Source organism: Coturnix japonica, chromosome 3 (genome assembly GCF_054131305.1).
Source record: "Coturnix japonica strain WE chromosome 3, WE-NBRP24, whole genome shotgun sequence".
NCBI classification, from domain to species: Eukaryota; Metazoa; Chordata; class Aves; order Galliformes; family Phasianidae; genus Coturnix; species Coturnix japonica.
This window is the reverse complement of record NC_140665.1, coordinates 99695540-99718396: the sequence shown is the minus strand read 5'-3', so window position 1 is coordinate 99718396 and position 22857 is coordinate 99695540. Positions and strand designations below refer to the sequence as shown.

Sequence of the window (22857 nt, the reverse complement as noted above, 5' to 3'; positions counted from 1 at the left end):
TGTTTGTAGGCTCCATTTAGGTACTGGAAGACTGCAATGAGGTCATCCCGCAGCCTTCTCTTCTACAGGGTGAACAAGCCCAGCTTCTTCAGCCTTAATTAAGATTAATTGCATTGCGTGGATGCTTCCAAGAAAAGTTCCAGGGCAGTATTGTGACTTGTGTCCCATCAATGGCTGTGCAGGGAGCGAGCTTGGCTGTAGAACCTGCAGTGCATGGAGGGGTTTGGAAACCATTTCCTAAAGCTCATCTCTGTAGTTGTTTTTAAATGACTTTTCATGAGAATTCAGGCAGTACTTAGTAATATGAAGAGTGCAGTTTTACTTTCCAGCCAAGTAGCACGGCTGTGTTGTAATAAGCAGAGTTTGGATGGAGAGGAACGAGGTGCAGACTGATGTGGCTCACAGGAGAGAGGACAGCAGAAGCAAATGGACACGTCCATACTTCTTTATAGCACGTGTGCTTCGGGGGGGAAATTATTATTCACTCTCATCTCAGGTTCAGAGGCTGCGTCGCTATCGAAGGCGATGCCGCAGGTCTGCGGAAGAGGAGGGACTTGAGAAATCCCCTTGATCCGGATCTAGCTCAAAGCTTAGTAACAGCAGCAATTTACCATCCGCGCCTTTGTGAGGCACCGAGCGATCTAATTATCTCTGTGTTTTATGAGTTCGGTGGTGGTCTGCGGGCCTGTTTGCCTGTAAACACCAACTGTAATTTTCTGGTGCTCGTTTTTATCTCCTCGTTGCATAGATGCCGTCTCGCTCCGAGATGTGCGCCGTGTTTTTCTGCAGGGCAATCGTTACTCCTTAGGAGTGGCGTTGGCAAAGAGGGAGGGGAGAATTACAGATGCAGAGTGCTCAGCTCCCATTGATTTGATTTCCTCAAATAACTTACGGGGTGAGGAACCTTGATGAGTTCTTTGACGAAGAAATAACAATAATGAAAACCCTTCACAGTTTACGGCGTTGAGGTCAACGAGCTATTAGCGACGCTGCTGCAAATTAATCGTTGGCCTTAATTCTGCTGTTTTCCCACTTAAAATTGCACCTCGTGAATTACAAACTGTCTTTTCCTTGGCAGGATTCAGGAATCGGTGCTGGGCCCCTCTCAGAAGAGTTCATGTGCAGACTGCCCATGGCCGGCCGATGCCCGCTGAAGCCCTAGAACCCCGTTGGTTTGCTGTTTAACCACCTGAAGAGTCCAGTTTTTCCCATGAACCATCTTTCACCTCTGGAAGATAGAGGTAAGGTTTCAGGTCTTTGTTTCTTTCTTTCCTCCGGCAAAAAACGGTTTCAACTCATCATGGGGGTGGCTTGTGCTGGAGCACCTCTTCATGTGGAATTAATTACTGACAATGCTGAAAGCAAAAGTCACCGTTTCTCTCTCTGTCCTTGGCTTTGCCTGGGTTATTTTCCATACATGAGATGTGCAGTCAGTCTGCCTTACGTTCCTGGCTACGAGAGTTGCTCTAAAAGCTCATAAAGATGCAATTACTGCCCTAATCAACTGCTCTTTCTTAATACGTTTTGCAAAATGGAATAGCTAATTGCTGCGGTGACGGAGTGGTACGCGGAGGGTTTGTGCTGAGCAGTGAGATGAGGTGTCTAAGGGTTACATTGTGAGGTGGCTTATGATGCTTGTGGCTTCTGATCAGGTGAATCTAGTCCAGAACTTGAGGATTCTATAAGTCCTGAACCTGGGAGATGGAATTGTGTTATGGTGAGGACTGATGTGACTTGGAGAGCAAGAAGTGTGTGCTCAGCATCCTCGTAGCACTTAACTAGCTGATGCATGTAACAACCTGAACACTCCTGTGGTTTGCCCACAGCCGGCAATATCTTCAAGGAAAATTGTTGTAATGGAGTGGTAATTTGGAAAGACAGTCGAATATATTTAGAAATGAACAGAATTGTAAAAGCAAGAGACAGTGAGAGGCTGGGCTGGCTGCAGCTGCTTTATGGCTGTGGGTCCACAGCTTCTCCCCTGCACAGCTGGGAGTGCTTGTTCCTGCAGACCAGGAGTGGGAATCCTGCATATTGCACCAGGCAGTTGGCTTTAATTAGTGCAGAAATGACATGCATCACTACGGCTGCTTTTTTCTGATGGTCTTTATATCGCTGGTACTGTAATTCTCCCTCTGAGTGAGCTGCTATTGCTTTGGAATGGGACCTGAGTTTGGATGGAGTGGAGTGGAAAGCAGAAAGTGGTTCTGTGCTTATCTCTGTCTCCATGGGGTGGGACAGTGGCAGGAATTAGGCTCAGCTGTGACGGTGGCATTGTGTTGGTGTCACACATTGTCACTGTCGTTCCCCAAGTTTCTCTTAAACGCCGAGGAGCCAACACTGGGAGTGCTGCTTCTGGTTAATGATTGTGCTACACTGGTGGACTCGTCTGATTAACAAACAGGTGAATTCAGGATTTTTCATCACAAAAAGCTCACCTTTCCCTCTGTACGTAACAGCTACTTTTGATTGGAGGTGGGGAAGCCGTATCGCAAGCAAACAAAAAATGGAGCTCCTGCTGCTCTTGAGATTTCTTTCTTTTTCTCTCCAGCACCTGAACAGACCCAGGCTGTGGCAGGGTGACCTTGCAGCTCGGTGTATAGAGGTGGGCTGCCTCTGCTTTCTTCCTTTTTTTTCCCCCACCTATATCCCCAAGCACTGAGAGCAGATAACACGTGCTTAAGCTGAGACAGCTCCGAACATCAGCATGGCAGCTGCAGCCCAGCCAGGGGAAGGGGTAAATTCCCAACTGTGGGGAGGGAGGGCTCCAGGTGGATTGTAATTGAGGTGCTTTGGATTTCCCCTAACTTAGGGGCTGACAAAATAGCCCCTGGAATGATGTGTGTGGGGAGCCTTCGTCCCACCAGGCACCTCCCATCCGTTTCCTTTTCTCTTTTATCCCCTACCTACCATATGAAATTTCATTCTTTCCTTTAGCAAATGGGCATTTTGGCTTTGTATTAAGTTAGTTTGATCTGATGGAATTCCCTTCCCCATTATCCCACAATGGGACTTTGAGATGTAAAACTGGAAATATACTAGTGGAGCTGCTGCCTCCCCACCCTAACCGTGGGTCTTTGCCGTGTTGAAACTCCCTCTTTATTCCTTAGCGATCATATTCATTCCACTTTAAATAGATTTCCTGCTGTTAACAAGGTTTTCAAGCGTTCCAACACTTCACAAAGCATATCTCCGGTGAGATGTTTGCAGGAGATGCGGCCTCTGGTTACCATTGGGAACAGGAAGGTGATGGCAGAGCCGGCAGTGACAGCACTCCCCTTTCTGGATAGGTTCAGAGAGTGATGTTGTTTGAGCCCTGCTGATGGAAACAGAAGTTTGCAGCCCCGTGGAAAGAGCAGCTCCCAGGTTTGTCCCTGTTGCTTGCTGTTTGTGGTACCTGTTGCAGAGGTGTCTGCACAGTGCTGCAGATAAAAGCTTTCAGGAAGGATTTCATGGGGTTTGAGGTGTCTGCTGGTGACTTTGGCTCCTCTGTAAGAAGTGAAGGAAGAATGGTGCTGCTATGGGGGTTGGTTGTAGTTTAACATCTGTTCTCGTTTTAAGTGATAGGATGGATTAGGTTGGGAGGGATCTTAATGATCATCCAGTTCCAGCCCCCAATAGTTCAGCAGTGAGGTTGGGTGCTGTATTTACGCAGGAAGTATTTGGGGCACTTATCTCATGGAACTTAGAATCATAGAATCATTTGAGTTGAAAGGGACCTTTAAAGGCCATCTGGTCCTACTGCCTGCAGCAAACAGGGACACCCACAGCTCCATCAGTGCTCAGAGCCCCATCCAACCTGATCCTGGGTGTCTGCAGGCACCCACCACCTCCTTGGGCAACCTATGCCAGTGCCTCACATCTAAGTAAGGGCTTTGTCATCTTTCAGTTTCTGCTCAGATACAGGTGATTTCTTTGGCCATACTCAACACAGCTGCAGAATCCCTGCCCAGGTCTGCGATGTCACCGTCCTGCTGCTGTCACCACTGATGTCACGAAGTCCCAGCCAAAGTCCCCTTTGCACACAGGGCTGCAATGGGAGCATCACCCAATGCTGAAGCTGATTCTGCAGCGATCAGCTCGCTGTGACCCCATGCATCACTGCAGCTTTCATACAAATAGTTACTCTTCTTGATGGTCTGTGAAGCTCAATTCATTGTCCCTCGTGCAGGTAGGGCTGGCGGTGCTGAGGAGATGGGCTGGAAACACACTGAGCGGGATCACAGTCAGCATCCAGCAGGGATGGGAAATGATGCCGGGCATCTTAATGGCTTTTTAGTCTACCGGGTTCTCTGCTGCCCTCAAGGAATCTCTGCTTCCTGGGCAACAAAGATGATGTATCATTTAATTGAAAACCACACTCAAGTGAGCCCTGTGCGTTTTCAGGGCTTAACGATTTGCTGTTCTTTGCCTAATGCAGTATTTGCTGCACAAGCCCTTCCTGTGGATAGAAGGTTATAAAGCGGTACCGATTTATTTTCTCTCATTGTTTCAGCTATTTTAGAAGCTCTTTCTTGGTGCTGTCAGCTACGTCACTGACACTTTCAAGGGCACTTCTTTGGTGTGGGATTGGTTCTCTCCATTAGAAATTCTGCATTCCTTCTGTTCCAGCATTACCCAGTGATTGGTTGGATCATGTGAAGTTCAGCATGGAAAAGTTTAAGGAAAAGACCAGAGAATCACAGAATGGTTTGGGTTGGAGGGGACCTTAAAGATCATCCAATTCCAACTCCCTTGCCATGGGCTGGGTGCCCCCCACCAACTCAGGCTGCCCAGGGTCTTGGTCACCTCAATGGATGGGGCACCCACAGCTCTGGGCAGCAGTGCTGGGTCCTCACTACCCTCTGAATAAAGAATTTCCTCCTAACATCCAATCTAAATCTCCTCTTTGAGTTTAAAGCTGTTTCCCCTTGTCCTGTCTATAGCAGACCATGCAAAAAGTCGGTCCCCTTCCTGCTCATAGGCTCCCTTCAGGTCCTGGAAGGCCACAGTGGGGTCTCCTCGCAGCCTTTTCTTCTCCAAGCTGAATAAGCCCATCTCCCTCAGCCTGTCTTCATAGCAGAGGTGTTCCAGCCCTTTCATCATCATTGCAGCCCTACTGTGGGCCTGCTCCAGCAGCTCTGCATCCCTCATCCTGTAATGGAGGCCCCAGGCTTGGGCACAGCACTCCAGCTGGGGCCTCATGGGGGCAGAGCAGATGGTACACCCACCCCTCTGCCTCCCCTCCTCTGAGACATCTTAAAGTAACACAGACTTAGGTGAGTGCATGTCCTGCTGGGTATGACTCGTCCCCAAGGCACACTGGAATTGTCCCCATCTGGGAGAGCTTTCTTTCTGCCACCTTGAGGTTCTGGGCTCTGTTGGAAGGGATGAGGATATACAGAAGGGGAGCACAGGGCCTGCAGGATGCCTTCCCTCCCCTTGCCCTGTGCAGCAGCTTTGGTGGAAGATGCGGCACAGCAGGAAACCTGGAGAGGCGTCCTTTTATCTTCAAGAAATAACAAATAAACCTGCTTAGAAGCGCCTTTGTGTTTGTTTCGGTGCTTTTGATCCTTCTTTGAAAGAGGAAAATTTGAAAGGAGTTAAGCCCTCAGTAAGAAGCTCTCGTGCTTTCAGTTAGAGGCTGTTTTCTTTCCCCCCCACCCCTCCGTTCACCACTAAAATCATTTAGTAGCGCTGATGCGAGTTGTGTAACCACTTGTCAATAATTCAGGGCGAGTTAGATCTGTTTCTGGTAAACTTTCAAAAGATGAACACAAAACCCCAAACCCACTGCTTGGCTGACAACAAGCGAGAAGAGTTTCTCTGTTGTTTTTACTTCCTTGAGGAGCTGCTTTGCTGTATGTACGCTTTGCTCGGTGCTCAGTTTGCAGCAGAAGGGTTGCACTTAAAACACTCCCGCTGCCATCACACCTTCTTTCAGATTGAAGGGGAGCTGCTGCATCCGTGTGGAGGAGGTGAGAGAAGGGGCCAAAATGTGAAGCATTTCCTGGCCGTACTGCCCGCGTACGGCTTTCAGTGGTGGTTATTTACCGGTGAGTCAGGTTGGGAGCTGAAACAGTGGCGTCATCCACAGTGGTAGGTTCCAAGAACCAGAAATGCTGGTAAATAATGTTCATGACAGACGAGTGGTGGGGGCACACCGCCCATGGGATCCTGGTCATTAGGGATGCAAATGTGAATTCTCTTCCTCTTTGCTACGTGTTTCTCCGCCGTGTGCTGTCCGTGCCTTGCCGTGCCGGCAGCTCGGATGGTGCTTAGCAAATCCCAGTGTGCTGCTGGCTGTGTCCAGCGTGAGGTGAAATTGAGCATCCATAGAGAGCGTGGAGGAATTGCTGGCCTCAGTGGTGCCATGGGATGGCTCTCAACTGGGGTTTTGGCACTGCTGTAGCTCATTCACAGGAACTCTTCCTATAGGTGAGAAGGTAAGCAATGCTTTTCAAATAACCATTTCTCCCTGTATTGTTGTCCTCCTGATATTTGCTTCTCTCTGGGAATGCTGAGTTAAGGGTTAGGGGAGCGTTGGCTGTTGCAAAGAGGCACAGGTGTTACTGCAGACTCCTCATCAGTGCTTTCTGCTTTCAGTTCCTCGAGGACCTCAGCTTCCCCTTGCAGATTTCCGTAGTCTCCTGAGGTCCATAAAGCCCTGGCTTTAATGTGCTCCCTTTACCTTGTTCTTTATACAACGAAAGGCTTACATTTGTTTAATGGAGCCGTCACAAATCCCAGCTACAGATGAGATACAGTATGTGTATTAAAATATATTTTGAGAACTTAAAATGAAATTCGAAATCAAAGGAAAATTGCCCCGTTGCTTGTTACAGTTCATATCCAAACGTCACCTGGGAGGAAGCATCCTCCTGTTAGAAGCGTGAACGGTTTGTTAAGAGGGGACCAGTCCTATCTGTGGGGAAATTCTCTGCTGTCTTAAGCCCAAGTGTGAAGAGCGGAAAGGCAAACTAATTAGCAGATTTTAATAACAAAGTAACAGTGTATCAGATGGATTGTATGTCTTTTAGCTTTGGATTTACACAGTCGAGCAGTTTCAGCGTCTCCCGGAATGTATAACAAATGAAGGGAAAATCTTTTATTAAGATATCGGAATAAAATTCTGAGAGCAACAGGGATGTATTGAGAGGAGCTCTGTGGCTGTGGCAGCTCTAATAGGGAGCAGTCTGGAGGCAGAAAATCAGGAAGACCACATGCTTTGTGTGCAAGGATTAACAAAAACCTATAGCAAACACAGTGAAAAATCCAAATGGGCATTTCAAAACCCGTAGTTACCCAAATGGAAGAGCAACAAAGGAAATCAATGCGTGGGAATAGGTCATTGAAGATCTGGGTGAGGTTGAAAATAAATATAACATTGAGCAGACAATGGTGTTATGGACAGGTGATGGTTATCCAGGAGTTGGACAGTGATAGGACAAGGGGGAATGGTTTGAAACTGAGACAGGGGAGGTTCAGGTTGGATCTTAGGAGGAAGTTTTTCACCCAGGGGGGGGTGACCCACTAGAACAGGTTGCCCAAGGAGGCTGTGGATGCCCCATCCCTGCAGGCATTAAAGGCCAGGCTGGATGTGGCTCTGGGCAGCCTGGGCTGCTGGTTGGTGACCCTGCACACAGCAGGGGGTTGGAACTGGATGGTCACTGTGGTCCTTTTCAGTCCAGGCCATTCTGTGATTTGGTGATTCTTTGTTCTTTGTAAGTCCTTTCCAGCTTGGGATATTCTGTGCTTCTATATAGGGGCTGTAGAATGGGACTTCTGCAGGTGGAATTGGAGTGGGGGGAATGGGAAGGGCGTAAGGGGAGAGACATCCTCCTCTGACATGCTCAGTATCTCCAAGCCCTTTATATGCATAAATTCTGCACAGCAGGAGTGTCACTCTTGGCAAAGGATAGATGCTCTAAATAGGAATTTGTGCAAGTTTATTGGTTGTGCCATCCAGATCCATACATTGCCATCATTAGGGTACAGAGAATACCCTCGTGTAGCAGGGTGAGATATGTTTAGTGGTCATGTAAGTGGTCAGCGGTTGAGTTTCATGAAGTTTCTCTTTTTTGTAGCATAGAGCATGCTCCTTCACTGCATGTTTCTCAAGGGCAGCCAGCTGTAGGAAGTGGGAGAATTTGAAGGGTTGCAGACAGAGCAGAGTTGCAGGAGGCTGTTGCAGGGTGAGCAGTAGGGCTGCTCAGAACTCCCTGTGTTTGTCAGCTCGTGGATTCATCGAATGGTTTGTGTTGGAAGGGACCTTCAAACCCACCCAGTCCCAACTCCTGCCATGGGGACACCTCCTTTTGGGGCTGCCCAGGGCCCACCCATGGCCTTGGGCACTGCCAGGGATGGGGCACCCACTGCTCTCTGGGCAGCAGTGCCAGGGCATCACCACCCTCTGAGTACAGAATTTCTACCTAACATCTAACCTAAATCTCACTTCTTTTAGTTTAAAACTGTCTCCCCACGTTCTGTGATCTCATCTTTCATCCCCCTCTCCTGTGTCTTTAATTCATAGAAACAAGTAATTAGAGACCAAGTACATGTCAGAGTGATGATGTACAGATACAGCTGCAGCATTTTTTCTTAAATATAATAGGATAATGTCACAAATGGGCTCCGTTTGCTCTAGATTTCTCTGGACTCCATCTATCTTTAGATGGAAATACAGCTGCGCAGCAGGCTCCTGGCTGATGGAGGAATGGGGAGGGAGCTTCGCCAGTTCATGTAAGCACATTATTTATGAACGTGCCACAAAGAATGGCAGTGCTGCAAAACACAGTGCTAATCCTATCATATCTCTGTGCTTCATTACAATTAGATGGTGTTTGCTTGTTCTTTCCTTCAAACCTTTCCCACCCTGCTGCTGTCAATGTGCTGTGTCTGGGTTTTGGATGCTGTGGTGGTCTGTGCAAATGATGGGGTAATAATGGATGAACGACAGGGTAGAAGCAATCCAGCAGCTATTTTGCATGTTAAATATGAAGGACAGATACATTTTACAGCTGCTAGCAACGATGAGAGCATTCACAGACAAGTAGATAGTCATGAAAAAGAATAAAACTTACTCAGTGTGCGCCACTTACCACATACTGTCAGCGCCATGACTATGCAACATGGGGTAAATAATTTCAGTAAGTACTGAAATCTTGTTAAAAATTTTAATTAACTCATTAGCAGCCTGATAAATGTCTGCGGGCAGCTGGTGGAACTTCTGCTGCGAGGTGCATAAGGGGCACCCACCTCGGCTGCTTGTCCTGCAGACATCATGGGAGCTTCCTTCTAGCACCATGAGGTGTTCCCATCCCAAAGCTTCCAGCAGAATGGAAATAAGGAATACACACACCAGCTTAATTCTTTGCTGTTTCTATGGGTAAGCCAGCAGAGGAAGTGACAGCCATGACACGAGGATAGGAAGTGAGACTTACCAGTGTAATTACTCTTATTTTGTATTTTGGTGGCATGATATTTCTTGAAAATAGTTTGGATGCTTCCCTCCTCCTATCTGCGTGACTTCATCAAATACACTGACTTGTGTATCTTTCAAAGAGAGACCCCCAGCATGTGAAATATTGACAGAATTAAGGAAAACAGTTGCCTGAAGAGGTGGTGGATGTCCCTGCAGACAGCCAAGGTCAGGCTGGATGGGCTCTGAGAACTGGATGGGCTGTGGGTGTCCCTGTTCAGTGCAGGGAGTGGGACAGATGACCTTTAAAGGTCCCTTCCAACTCAAATGGTTCTATGATGTTATGATTCTGTGCATCCATCCTCCATCACTCTGGCATGGCAGCCTCAGTCCTGCTGCCCCCATAGCACCGTACGGCACCTGAGCCTTTGTGTGGCTTCATTTGCTCAGGCTTTAATAATGGAAGGGAAAGAGAACTGTTCCTTATGTAACAGTGTGATGGCATCAATAGAAAACAAGCCACATCCTTGCAGTGTGTCCTTGCACCAGAATCTACTTCACGCTGAAGTGCTGGAGCCCTCCTATTGACGGTGTTGTTGGAGCAGCTGTAGGCACTGTGTGCACTTGGTTTGCAGTCACGAAACTCAGATCCACGTGCATTCACTGGTCCTTGTGAGCTGATCACTTTTGCTCTTCCTTTAAAGGCTTAGTAAATACCAGCTGCATTTTTTTTTTCCTTTTTTTTCCAGCAAGTTTCATCTTCCCTTTTCAAAAAGCGATGCTGGCGACCTCAGCACATTGTTGCAGAAACGTATTTTCAGTGCTGACTTCACACTTACACCAAGAATATGTTTGTTATCCTGTGCACAAGTTTTCTTACATAATCTGGCCTTCAGTTTTTACAGTCTGCGCTGTAGAATCACAGAATCACAGAATGCTTCATGCTCTACCAGATTCCAATGGTGCTGGGCTGTTTGTAGCCAGGTAGGTTTTTCTTCTTATTTTGTTTTTTGTTTTTTTTTTTTTTTCCCAGATAAAATTTTCTTTAAAAAAATATAAAAATTGGGTCTTCTGCTTGCATTCCTGCACTTTTGGGAGCCGCTTAATTCATTAGTGATGATTACTGATTGGTGGGACAAAGCAAGAAGCAATGTCTCTGGAGCTCTGTTGCAGTGAAGTATTTTAGGGGAGAATTCAGCAGAAGTGACACGGGGTTACTTATAGCTCGCAGCCCTTTGTCACCTTTGTGCAATCCTACGCCTTTCAAAAGCTGTCCTACTTTTGGGAAGCGTGATGTGGAGCAGCCCAGCTTTTATGCTGTCTTTTCTCAGGCGCTTGCCTGTTTTTTTGTGCTATGGAAATGCTTTGTTTTAAGGGCTGCCTAGTAAGGTTGGGGGAGGATTTTCATGTCGTTTTGTTAATGTCGTTTCGCCTCGCTAACATGTGGTTTGTTGCGTTGCATGTGGCCTCAAGGCACGGCAGTGTCACCTATTGCCACTGGCGCTGTCCTTGGTAGCCAAAGTCAGGCTCTGTAGGTACAGCTCTGTAGGGTGCAGCACATCATGTTCCTCCAGGGATATTTGGGTTCCAGGGGAGCCCAGCTTGTTAGCAAGGAGCAGGTTTGTGCTTTCCACCCACACCTCAAACCGGTTGCACCCACTACACCTTTGCACACAAGATGCCACCAGCCGAACGGTGGGAGCAAAGTCATCAGTGCCCTCCATTTTAGCACAGCCTCTATTAATATCTGTGATTTAATAGTAGTGTCTTGGTCTTGTTTCTGCAGCCCTTGCCTCCTGGAGTTCCCCATGGCCTGTGCTTTTTAATTAGTTTCTCCTCACATTACTCCATGGGGGAGCTGAGCTCCCTGACCCCTCCTGATTTCCCCATTCCTCTGTGCCGCTGCGTCCACACGCTCCTTACGGAAGACTCCATTTTCCCTTTACCAAGATGTGCTCACGCCCATTTCAGCAGCATGAGATTGCCCTTTCCCTCCCCATTTGAATATAATTGATCACCACTCTTTCTTTTTTTAACACACCCTCTGTATCTAGGGCATAAGATAGTAGGTACCTGGTGCATAATTTTTCTGCGGCTTCTTGTAGGAAGAGTATGGTTTGTGAGAGGTGAAACAAAGCAGCTTGGGGTGCCTGTGTTTATTCCAGTGGCAATGTATGGGAAATGTGGGTATGAAATGAACCCCTGTCTGATTTTGTCTGCCAACAAATTAACAGCTTTTTTTTGTTGGATCATCTCCCAGTGGGTCCTCCTGAACTTTTGAGTTTTGCAGGCTTCCTCCTGCAGATGCCTTTGTTGCAGAGCTAATGCTACAGGCACTCTCTGCAGCTCGCTTCAAGGAGAAAAGCCTAAAGGAGAGTGTATGTAGGAATTACATAATGGAAAAGCAGATCTGACTTCCTATGGTAAAGCAAAAAGGAATGACATGTTGGATAACTACTGCAGAAAGGCTGCCCCAGCACCCCAGGGACAGGTCTTCATGGAAAGCAAATGGAGTCCCAAAGACCTTTAAAATCCTTTTGTTCCTCCGATGCATTGCTTGAATACAGCTGAATGGGAGTGAGCAGTCAGGAAGGGGATAGATAGTTGAGGAAAAACTCCCGTAAGCAGGTGGAGTTTAAAAGCAACGTGGCTTTCACAGAATCACTTTGAAGTTGGTGTGGATGGAATGGGACTTGGCAGCTCGGGCTTTGAGTAACAGCTGGATTTCAGGTGGACGGTGCCAGGGTTGGAGTGCAGTGAACCAGCAGAGCATCCTGGGGGGCTGAGGAGCATCCTATGGGAATGAAGAATATCCTACAGGACTGAGCAGCATCCTGTGGCAATGAGGAGCATCCTGCAGGACCAAGCAGCATCCTATGGGAATGAGGAGCATCCTGTGAGAATGAATAGTAGCGTACGTCTCCCAGCAGCACCCACATCCACGCTGCGCATTCCCCTCTAATCTAAAACGCATCCCCTTTATGTGCACTTGGTAGCTGGGTAGCTCAGTGAGCTTGGAGATGCTTTGCAAAATCACAGTTGTAGCATTGAGCAATCCCCTTTGTAAAATTCTTGGTTTTGCACAACACTTATCTGAGGAAGTGCCTCTATGAAGAAGTCACACGCAGTTTCCATCTCCGGGATGCAAACTATGCCATACAAAACCCAAGGAGAATTGGGCGAGGGCACCGTGCTCGCCTTGAGTTTGGTGAAAGGAAGTGCATGTGCTGCTCTAGCTGATGTACTGTTTGCTCTGCAGGCATGCATTTCAGTATTCCTGATGAGCTGTAAAGTGCTGTCAGTGCTGGCAGACCTCATTATAAATAGCACAACCCAAGTTGTTCGTGCCTTATGCTTTCACTTCACTATGGAGATGCAAAATTTTTTGCAAATAGTGGTGAATGCTATTTGTGCACGGACTAGACTTGAAGATGGAGCTTTGGCCTCTCATGGGTGCTCTGAATTTCTTTCCAAAGGTACAGAGTATTGGTAGCTTCCCATGTAGCCCCGTGGAACCTGCTTAGCATCCTTTGGTGTCAGGATGGTGTGTGCTGGGGAAATGATCCTACTGGGCTGAGACCCCACTGCTGCTACCAGGGCCACACGCAGCACTTCCATTGCTCTCTGAGGTTACTTGTTGGGAGCAAGAAACAGTAATTAATGCTGCATCAAGCCTCTAAGGTTTTCCTTCCCACTGTGATTCATTTTTGTGCTTTGAGCTTCTATGTGGTGCTTGAGAGCGTGGTGGCAGTTCTTGTTCTTAGCAGGCTGGCATTTAAGGGCAGGATATTGCTGTGTGCTGTCCTACAGGGAATCAGATGTTATCTAGAGATTAGATTGCAGTAATTTAGGGTCAGAAATTTGCTTTACCACAGATACTTGATCTCGGGCAAGAAGCCTAAATTCTCTTCCTGGTTTTGTTCAAAGTCTGTATTCTTTTTCCTTGTCAGAATAGCAGAGCTTTATTTGAATCTGAGTATGAGATTTCAGTCGTATCCATACTCTCCACCCCTTTGCAGGCACAGCAACCTCCCAGGTTTGTCACATTTTTTTTCATTAATGGTCACCATCTCCTTAGCTCCGTCTCAAACTTGCTCAAAGTGGCATGGGGAGCTGATACCATCCTTGTGTGCTGCTTGGAGCAAACCATTTCTAAAATAACATGGTCTGGGGGGATTAGGGTTTGTCTTCCAGTTCCCTTCCAAGGAAGAACTACAGACTGCAGAGGTAGGGCTGGCACAAGGGTTTTTTCTGCTCAGAGGTGTCACCAGCACTCCTAATTTTGGAAGACTTACAGAACCATAGAATTGTTTGAGTTGTAGGGACTTTTAATGGCCATCTCATCCCACTCCCTGTGTTGAATAGGAACACTTACAGCTCCATCGGTGCTCAGAGCCCATCCAGCCTGACCTTGGGTGTCTGCAGGGCCGAGGCACCACCATCTCTCTGTTCTACTTGGGAAGGAGGAAACTTGTCTGGGCATTTGCTTTGGTTTTGTTTATTGCTGGAGAAGAAGAAAAGGAATTGGTTGGGCGTTGCCAGGTCATCTTCCATTAGGAAGAATATTCCATTCCTTTCCATTAAGAAGATTATATTCTGTTTTTAAAACATAGATTGTTAATATGGTATCATTTCCCTTTGTTGCTCAGCAGCTTCCAGCGAGATAGGCTCTATTTCATAGGATTTTTGTTACTCTTTCTAATAGCAGTACCTTCCAGGTAGACTTATTGTGAAGCTGAGTGATCGTGATGTCCTTTGATATGGTCACCAAGTATATGAAAATATGAAACATGGCAGTAAACTCATGTTTGGAGCTGTGCCCAAGGAAACAAGCAGGGGACTGGACTGGACTCTGCAGAATGACCTCTGGGCTGAGCGATGCATCCTTGTCGCTCTCTGTGATATCTGTTTAAGAGGATTGTGTTCTGCAAACCCTTTAAACAACAGCACCTGTCAGGTGATTGCTTGATTTAGGGAGAAGTTACCTACCAAGCTCCCTACCTGATGAACATGAACATTTGGCACAGAAATTGGGTGCAGTATTGCTTAACTCTTTATACTACCAAGGTGTGGGATGTGGTTTGATGGGCATTGTGGTGGTGGATTGATGGCTGGACTTGATGATCTTATAGGTCTTTTCCAACCTTAATGATTTTATTATTCTATGCTGCTGAGTATGCTGGGAAGAGCTGTGATCTTTTGGAGGGAAGGAGAAACCTTGTGTTGCCCTGCACCATGTAGTTGATGGCTCTAGAAGGGAAGTTCCCAAATCATGCTTAGTCTGTTGGAGCCAACTGTGTTTCTACTCAAAGATCTCTTGAGATCATTATTAAGAAATATTCTTAGTGCTTATTTTTGGTTGTTGTTGTTTGTGAATTAATGACTTTTCATTATTGAATGGACTCTTCATTAGCTACTCACTGTGTCTGAGGAGCAGCAGGTTTCCTTCTCCAGAGGACAGGAAGGTGTTTATGGGCGAACAGGTTATCGATGTCCAGAGAAACATTCCTGAAACAGCTGGAGTTTTGTATTGGCAACACCGGAGTTCAAGATGGTGGCAGCCTCTTCCCACCATTACTGCAGGTGGAAGAACCTAAAGCATCTGGGATGAGTTGAGTTGGATGGTTTGGGATGAGTTGGGTTAGGTGCGATGGGATGGGTTGGGATGAGTTGGGTTGGATGCCGTAGGATGGGATGGGTTGGGCTGAGTTGGGTTGAATGTGATGGGATGGGATGCTGCCTTGTTCTTCTCTGCATCAAGACCAACCTGAAAGCTACAGACCACCTTTAGCTCACAATAGAAGAGGAAGTTTTTCTGTCTTCCTTCTGCAGAGCCCGAGGCACAAGACATTTTTCCAGTGTCTGTTTCTATAAAATGTTGTTTGTTTTCTATTGTTAGTTGTAAATAGGGGACATGCAGCTCTCTTCTACCCGTGGTCTTGTAGCTCTTTTTTCCAGCATGTAGCAGAGCAGGCACCAGGCACTTGGGCTTGCTGGGAATTGCGGTCTGGGCAAGATTGTGGCCTTCCTGGCATGAGAACACATCAAGAAACCACATGTATTTGTATTGTGTCAGAGTACGCTGGCTATTTTTACTCTAATTCTTTTACATTTTTTTTTTGAGAGGTTTGTGTCTTCTTATTTGTGGTTGGAAGGCAGCGGCATTCCTGCAACTTTGCACAAGCAGTGCCACCCTTTGAGGAACCATTAACTCCTACTGGGGTTTCACAAGGTTTCGCTCTGCCAAACCTCGGAAATTTCCTCCTTTAGTCCATCCCTCTTTGACTGAGCAAAGGGAGCCTCTTAGCGTTAACACCCACTGACTAATTAGTAGATGTTAAGGCGCTGTGCTGGTTTAACTCATCCTGAGGATTGCCTTATGGCAACAGGAAATGCGCTTCAGTGATGCTCCAGCAAAAGTAAGGACAAACCTGGCACCGATGGGACAATCACCCTGTTCTTGTGTCCAAACGAGCCACATTCAAGTGCTTAGAGACAGAGTCATGACAAATAGTGCTCAAAAGAGGTATTTGGTGGTGTGATCCCAACCCAGAACCACAGGGTGGTTGGGGCTGGAGGCTCCCGAGTCCCTCTGGTCCCACCCAGAGCTGCTGCCCAGCACCACAGCCAGGCAGCTTTTGGTGAAATGCCAGGGCGAGATCCAGAGCCAACAGGAAATAAAGGCAACAATGACCTTAAATTGTACCTGCATCCCTGGCTTGAATGGATGAGAAAGCCCAAAGGAGACTGCTTACCACAGCCGTTGTGTCGGAGGATGGTTTTCACTGTCAAATTCAATTAAAATGTCATTTTGATTGAGTGATGGAAGAATGGCCATCCCTGAAATTCCCTCCAGGTCGGGATGTTATTTATTTACCTATTCTATGGACAGCCAGCATGACAATGGCAGATTTTTGAATGGTTTCATACCTTTCTGCTAATGTCTGAAGTGCCCAATAGCGGACATAGAGTTGCGTTGTGACCAGTGTCCCAAAGTTTGACCAACTCTTGGTGCTTCCCCTCTCCTGTACCTGCCCCAGCTCGGTGCCTCGCAGCTGCGGTTCGTCACCGTGTTAATTGCCATGCAGATAAGCACGCGCTATTTCCTAGCGCCAATTATTAGATCAGCAGATGCTCAGGGGAGTACTTATTAGAGAATGTCATGTTAGCAGTCCCAAGGTGTAATTATGCTTGCAGATTTCTCTTGCTTTAGCCGTGTTGACAACATGGTTAGATTAAGGAGAGGGGGAGGTGCTTTGTACAGCTGCTTGGCTTGGCTGCGATGGGAGCACGAAGCTGTCTCCCTGCGAGCTCTGCATAGACCTGGGCATGCTCATATCTAAATGGAGCTTGATTTGTGCAGCGTGCTCTTTCTTACCCTAAATCAAGGGGTTTCACTTCTGTTCTTCTGAGGTTGAGGTTTATACATCTCTTGGTAGGTAATGCAAAAATTACTGCAGGTGTGTGTGGATGCTGTCCACAGGGATGTGGTTTAGTGGTCAGTGCTGGTGGTAGATGGATGATTGGACTAGATGATCTTAGTGGTGTCTTCTGACCTTAATGACTCCATGATACTATGACTTTATCAGGCAATCCCAGTGAGATGCTAAGACTGTCCCTTTGGATAAATTGGCATTGGAAAAATAAACAAAACACAGTTTGCTTTGTTACAAGTTTTAGGGTATGGCATGTCATTAAAAAAGCACCCAGATACAAATGGGGATCTTGATATAAGGGGTATTTAGAGCAAAATTAGGGTTTTAGTAAAGAGCTTTTCATGTGTGAAACATCAAGCACCTCTCAGCACAGGCTAACAGTGAATTAGTGAAGTGCTGAATTTCTGTTTAAGCAGGAACAAATGCTCAAAATATATTTTCAAGTATTTTGACAGATACTGAAGTAATCAGCATGAAAGTTAGTAATTACCTTATATCTCTGATTTTTAATTTTTTTTTTATATATAGAAGGACCCCTGGTTGCTCCATAATAAGAAACCCTTCTATTCCTTTTGGTCTTCAACTGAGTCTCAGTAAAACTCAATTATAGTTTTGTGGGGTTGTTTAGCAGTGTGTACAAATGGATGGAAAGCCCTTATTCTGCTGTCTCTGAAAGCTTCCACATGATCCTGTAACTCATTGCGGAGTGCTTAGATGATTCCCAAAGCTTGGAAATAGCAATTACTAACTGGGACAAGAGCCAGCTTAAATTAAAACTGGCTGTAGCCTCTTCCATGCATTGCTCTTGTGATAAAAGGTGTGTGAGCAAACTGCTGCATGGGCAGCCTGGTCTGGTGGTTGGCGACCCTGCATGTAGCAGGGGGTTTGAAACCAGATAATCTTTGAGGTTCTTTTCAACCCAGGCTGTTCTTTGATTCTATCATTCATGTCATTCTTTTGCTTCTTGAAGTGCTCTGTGCAGTGTCTTCACCCATCGGTTTGCACATGAATTCTGAGTTAGGTGCTCTCCAAAGAGCCTTGCATCTCCCTCTTGGGTTTGGTGCTGAAATCCAGCTCTGAATTTGTCAGTGAATAAATAAATTAATCAAACAGCAATAGCACTTGGCAGTTCGGAAGGAGACTTCTCACTTTGGAGTGTCAGCCCCTCTGGGATCTTGTTCTTCCGTCAAACCCATGTATTTGCTTTGTGCTGAAAGTGTCTGGCTTGGAAAAGCATGGAGGCATGTGTACTGCTAAATAATACTACAAATAATAATGATAATAATAATTTTAAACCTATTAGAATGCAAGGATTTTCCACTAAGGCCAGGATCAGAGGTTGGCACTGGCCTGCCCAGTCCGTGTTGGCTGTGTTGAAACTTTGGACACCATGTGTTTCAACTTTGGACACCATGTGTTGAGTTTTCCTTTCTTAGATGTGCCAATTGTTTGAGATGGAAGAGATCCTTAAAGGTCTTGTAGTCCAACTCCCCTGTAACAAACAGGAACACCTACAGCTCTTGATTGACTGTTGGTCAACTCCAGAAGGTAAGGCTGATCAGCAGTGAAACCAGTGTCCTCTCGAAGCCTCCATCACTGCTCTGTAGTCAGCTGCAGGGAGGGAGCCTACATGGACATTGTGTGACCTGCCCAAAAACAAATACACAGATTTTGTTCAATGAACCTGGTTTGAATCAAACCAGACTTCTCTGCTCTCAGAAAAAAAAACAAAATAATTTGGTCTCGGAAAGCTGTAAAAGGGTGATGGATACAGTGGTGGAAAAATGAGAAAGGGAAGAGATGAGGATAAAATTAGAAGGAAAAGAAAGGAAATGAATTGGAATCAAATGGTACTTGAAGTCTGACTTCAGCATAGCACTGGATCAGTTAGGAATAAGATCTGCCTGTGGACATTGGCTCCCAACTGTGGCTTTCTTTGCTTGTTTTCCCCTGTTTTCCCCACATTTCCCCGTTGCCTTCCCCTTTTCACTCATATATTTCTCAGTGCTTTTTCTTCCATCTTCCCTCATGCTCTTTACCCCTTTTCTTTCCCTTTGGGGTTGTTCTTTAAAACTAGCTTCATAATTCTTTGTGCATCCCCAACTCCAATGGGCCGTAATGTGTTCGGCATTTTCTCTGCCGGGCGCAGCATTACTTGTTACCTGGCATTTGTAGGTATTGATTACAGTGTGAAACGTGTAATTCATTACTTAGCTGTCCACTGTAATTTTAGGTTTTGCCTGAATATTTAATTGGGACACGAGCTTCTGATATTTCAGGATGTACTGAACAGAAATGTAATTGATTCTCAGGCTTGCCACTGCAGCAGTGCCAAGTTATTATATCATAAAGGCAGGACACAAAACTGCCTTTAACCCAGTGCTGGCTGCAGCCAGCTGCTGGGTCTGGCTTTGGCACTAGGCAGGCTCCAATTTAGCAATTTCCCAGCCCTGCTGGAAATCACCCCATGTTAAGGTTTGCTTCTGCCACGAGCATCCGCACGGTTGCTGTTGGCTTTGGATTGCTTTGCTGCCCATCCATCCAGCTGCTGCATTTGTTCTCCTTGGGTTTGGATCCTGCAAGTCATCCAAGGATGTTTTTGGGATCATCTTCTGGTCTGGGATGAGGCTGAGGTGCTCAGAGCAGGCAGGGGTCAGTTAGTGGAGTGACAATGGCACGGAGCACATAACTGATGCACAGCCCTTCTCCTGCCTGGCTCTGCTCACACCATCCCTCTTCTGCTCACTAGGCTCTTCCTTACATTTTCAAGTCTCCAAAAAGCTGAGTTTGTGGGGATTTTTTTTTGCTTACCAATAGCTTTTCTGACAACTTCCTCGTGCTGGAGAAAATGCAGAATTGCAGCTGGGAGAGATGTGACTGCAATACAGGTGTTCTCCCTTCCTTTTCCACTGAACTATGGTGACCTCAGAGGGATTTCCTCACCTGGGAGATGGATGGGGACAAAACTGAACCTGTGCTAGGAAGCAGCCTGTGTTTCTTTGTGCCATCTCTGCATTAATTGCTGCAGAAAGAATGTTGAAGGACATTGTGTTTGTATGACAGCGGCAGGGCAGGAGTCCAGCCTGGAGACAGCTATGGGGCTTACGGGTTGGCCAACACCAACTGATGTCCCCCACACACTGTCCTTCAAGCTGAGGATCTGCACTGGAAAGAGGAAATATTCAAAGGCCACAACATTTGCTTATAGCCTTATAGACTCTTACATAAGCAAAGAATTAAGTATACACAGGTATGTTGGCTTCGACTTGTAACTTCCTTCTTAGAAGAAATGTTGTTGAGTGTTAATTCCCTGCTAAGGAATTCCAGTCCTGCAGAATTAAGCCTCTTGTCCTCCTGCACCCACGTGTTCCCTTGGCATCCAGCAGCACTGTCTCTGCACTCCGGGTGAGCTACTGCAGGCACAGCACAGATCCCTTTGGTTTGCCTTATCCTACACAGCGTTTATCCTTATTTTCATGTTCCTTCTGCTTTCTGGAGCCCTATTCCAACTTTTCATCACTCTGTAGAATCACAGAGTGGTTTGGGTTGGAAGGGACCTCAAAGATCATCAAGCTCCAACCTCGCTGTCTCATGCAGGGCTGCCAACCTCCACATATAATGAACCATATGTAGTTTGCATTTCTAAAGAGGCTGATCACCCAGTGGTGATCCTGTGTCCTGCTATGTCCTTTTTGCTTCTGTTTATTCATCTTTTCCCATGAAACTGAGATCCTGACCCTGCGAGTGGCTCTGCCTCAGCCGTCCTTATGGGACGGGATGTGGAGCAGCAGGTCATCCTGTGAGCTTAGCCATCCAAATCTTTGCAGTCATCTGAGATATTCAGCAGGAAAATAAGGCAGAATGCAGCCTTTCTTAAACTGATGGTGGGGAAGATGTCTGTGCTGAGCTCAGCTCACCCAGGGCCCCTGTAAGAAGTGCTGGGCTGCAGCCCCGTGCTTGCCAAAGCTCTGTGAGCAATGGATGTGCACATGAGATTGCAAAGGGAAACTGTGTTAGGGGCATCTGACCATCAGGGTTACCTTTAGCTGCTGGGTAGTCTTTGAAGTGGGGTTACAAAGCACGCGACGGACTCTGATTTCTCACATTTGAAAGAGGAAATGCCAAATCTCTGCTCCTGTTGTAATTGCGCTGTGATTACCAAGTATGGAAACCATCTCATGCACATTTCTCATCCAGCTCGTTTACGTCCAGGCTGTTTGCAGAGGCACACGAGAAAGGGAGGCAGGAGCTTCAGTTCTCGGGCTGTGGGCTTCTTGAAGGCAAGAAAAAGCTACCTTGCATGTGGAGTATTTAGTTGGAAGGACGTTGCAGGAAGACAAAACCCCACAGCTGGGTGAGGCCATACAGTTATGTTTAACCCTGTGTAACCTCTGGTCTCTCTGACTGGGTTGCAGAGACTTTGCTGGGGTGCCTGATGCAGTGAGACCTCCTCAGCGTGGGGTTGTGTCGCTTCCAAAAGTGGGAGCAAACAACAGACCTCTCATTTTTTGGTATTCTACGTTAGCTTTTAAGTTTTCCATCCTTTATTAGGGAGATAGAATTTGGTGTCTCCCTCTCTGTGCTGCAATAGGGTTTGTTGTTTCTCTCTGCCCCGCTCATCTAACATGCGAATCCTTTTCCCTGTGTAAATGCAATCCAGGCCTCAGCTCCCTGACACCTGACACACAGATTAAACAGCCTGCTAATTGTGTGCTGAAAGCCAGCCTGGCTGCTTATTCAGGTCTCCACTCCAGCTGCGGAACAGCATCCTTCAGCTAATTACACTCCTGCATCCATCCCTCCTGAGCTGTGCCAGGGATGAAGCAACAAACCCTGAGAGCCACCCTGCTGCAAGGACGGGTTGGATACTTGGAAACGTTTCTTCTCATAAGGAGCAGTGATGCAGTGGCACAGCTGCCCAGGGAGGTGGTGGGGTCACCGTCCATGGAGGTGTTCCAAAACCATGGGGATGTGACACACAAATTCATGTAAACTCAGAACATTTGGTTAAGTTGTAAAGCTTTTATGGTGCAGTGACTCCTTGGGAGCCACGGAGGTATTGTGGAAATGGACAACATCTTTTGTTTTCTTATAGCACTTGGAAATAGAAAAAGCTCTTAAGAAGATGTTGAGGCTTTAGCATGGCTTTATGTACCACCTCACTTTCAGTTTCAGTTTCTGAGGCTCCCAAGAAACGTGATGTTTTTGGACTACAACATGAAAGCAATGGCTGGAAACTGATTGCAGCAATCTGCACAGGAGCCCTCAAACAAGAGGAGCATTTCTCCCCTCTCTGTTCTGCCGACAGTAACCATTTCCTTGCAGACCTTGTGAGGTGTATTTTAACTCCCAGCCTTCAAAAGCAAGTTCTAGAATCTCTCTTTGCTCAGAAAAGCTTGCGTTAGTGGAGCCCTCAAGCACTGCAGATGAGCAAAAGGAAATTCACGCTTGACTTTGGGATTGTTTCTTTCTGATCCCAGGGATTTAACAGCCAATGCATCCCTATGGCAGGAGGGTCTGCACATCTTCCAGCTCCATGGGATGAAGATGGAGCTGTTCTGTTTGGGTGCTGAAGGTGCCCAGGGGATGCTTGACCGTAGGTAATGTTATCCCAGCTGCTTTCAGCTCCACCTTTGTCCCTGTGAGGCTGAAGCTGGTGCCCGAGCTGCATCCTCAAGCTGCTCTGGGAGCATTGGTGGGTTCTGTGCCCTGCACGATTATAGAAGCAGGGTTGCTGGGCAAGCCAAGCCCCACTGAGCAACCCAGGCACTTAAAGAGAGCTCCTCTCCTTGTCCCCGGGAGCAGTTCTCACCCACAGTTGCCTATTTCCATCCTCATGTGCTGGGGAGGCTTTTTTTTGCTCACGCTGCTGTGGGTGCAGCTGTACTAATCTCTGCAACGTGAAACCAAGTTTGGGGGAAAAGTGGCTTTCAAGCCTCGATTGTTTTGACTGAGTGATTACAAAGGGCGTTTTTAGGGATAGCTGTTTATAATATGGGAAGCACAGTGGAACACTGCCAA

General features: G+C 46.8%; 1 protein-coding gene across 9 annotated transcripts in view; it reads left to right on the top strand.

Moving 5' to 3' along the window:
* The window catches only part of NCOA1 (nuclear receptor coactivator 1), a 135918-nt gene that overhangs the window by 39116 nt on the left and 73945 nt on the right, over positions 1–22857 (top strand). For 4 of the 9 annotated variants that reach the window (XM_015859674.3, XM_015859671.3, XM_015859675.3 and 1 more), the window contains exon 2: positions 1079–1241. The gene's annotated coding sequence lies outside the window, so the exon portion shown is untranslated. Of the gene's footprint in view, positions 1–1078; positions 1254–10283; positions 10385–22857 lie in introns of those variants that run through there. The other 5 variants (XM_085540918.1, XM_085540911.1, XM_085540919.1 and 2 more) reach the window with 4 other exon arrangements.